The following is a 1,335-nucleotide window of genomic DNA, read 5'->3' on the forward strand; positions in this document are numbered from 1 at the left end:
AACAAGCTCTTCATGCAGTACTCACAGAACTAAGAAAAGCTGGTCTAACGGCAAACCCACAAAAATGTGCTTTAGCTCAAAGGCAAACGAAATATTTAGGGTTCCTTGTAGGACAAGGAATGATCAGGCCTTTTGCAGATAAAGTGGAAGGCATCCAGGCACCACAGACCTATAAACCACTCCAGTTCTTTTTAGGCTTAACCAATTATTACCAACGGTTTGTCCCACTATTTTCTGAGTTGGCAGCTCTGCTGTCAGAAGCATTGAAGGGGCCACGAGTGAAAGGGATAAAATGGATGAGTGAAATGACACAGAGCTTCGAGCTGCTGAAAAAAGCCCTATGTGAGGATGTGATGATACATGTGCCTGATTTTCAAAAACTTTTCTTATTACAGACAGATGCGTTGGAGACCACCGTGGGAGCTGTACTGACAAAAGAAGATGGTGGGATAGAGAGGCCAGTTGCCTATCCCAGCCAAAAACTGCTGTCCATGGAAACACGGAATGCCACTATCAAACTTGAGTGTTTGGCAATATGCTGGGCAGTGGAACACTTCAAGTACAATTTAATGGGAAGGGAGTTCACACTAGTGATGGACCACGCTCCCCTAAAGTGGCTGACCACAACTAAAACCGATAATGCCTGTATTACAAGGTGGGCTCTGGCCCTTCAACCTTTTAAATTCCGTATAGTACACCTACCAGGAGTTATTAACATAACAATAGATTATTTATCTAGATGTTTTAGAATAAGGCTGAACATGACAATGCCAGGCGAAAGCCGACAGGACCGCTGGACAAGATAGATGTGACGGGCTAGCCGGCAATGACTTAGCCCAGGGGTTTTGAAGGGGCAAAAGATGATTGGAGGACTTGGGATTTCCTTTCCTCACCAATCAGGCCCCACAGACTAACCCCCCATGTCCCTTGATTGGCCCTTTGGGTTACTTGGTGGGGGATAAAAGGGGCAGTGTGGCTGACTCAGGGGAGACCAGTGAGGGACCACAAGGAAGGAGCTTCAAAGAGCTGGGCCAGCGGGGTGGGAGCTGTTGCCCCAGAAGAGCCTGAAGGAGTGGGACCTGCAGGCAGCAGTTGGACCCTCAGCAGCGCAGCATGTGGTTGGCAGGAGAGGCTCCTGCTGGGCTCCAGGATTGCCTATGAGAGGCTGTGGCCAACAGGAGAGGCTCCCTCGCTCCAGCAAGGATCTGAGCAGTGACCTGAGAGGTTCCCAGCTCTGCTTCCAGCACCTCCAATAAGAGGCCAGGCAGCTCGACATGAGCCCAGGGCTCCGGGAAAGTCAAGACCCCTAGCAGCTTGGAGCAGTACCAGCACTGG

General features: G+C 50.0%; 1 long non-coding RNA gene across 1 annotated transcript in view; it reads right to left on the reverse strand.

Annotated features, from left to right (window-relative positions):
- Positions 1-1,020, reverse strand: part of LOC109300384 — an 8,458-nt gene extending 7,438 nt beyond the window's left edge. The window contains exon 1 of the long non-coding RNA XR_002098183.1: positions 792-1,020. This is a non-coding gene — a long non-coding RNA (uncharacterized LOC109300384). The remainder of the gene's footprint in view (positions 1-791) is intronic.
- Between the last annotated feature and the right edge of the window lie 315 nt (positions 1,021-1,335).

Source organism: Gavialis gangeticus, unplaced genomic scaffold (assembly GCF_001723915.1).
Source record: "Gavialis gangeticus isolate Ggan-Ray unplaced genomic scaffold, GavGan_comp1, whole genome shotgun sequence".
NCBI lineage: Eukaryota > Metazoa > Chordata > Crocodylia > Gavialidae > Gavialis > Gavialis gangeticus.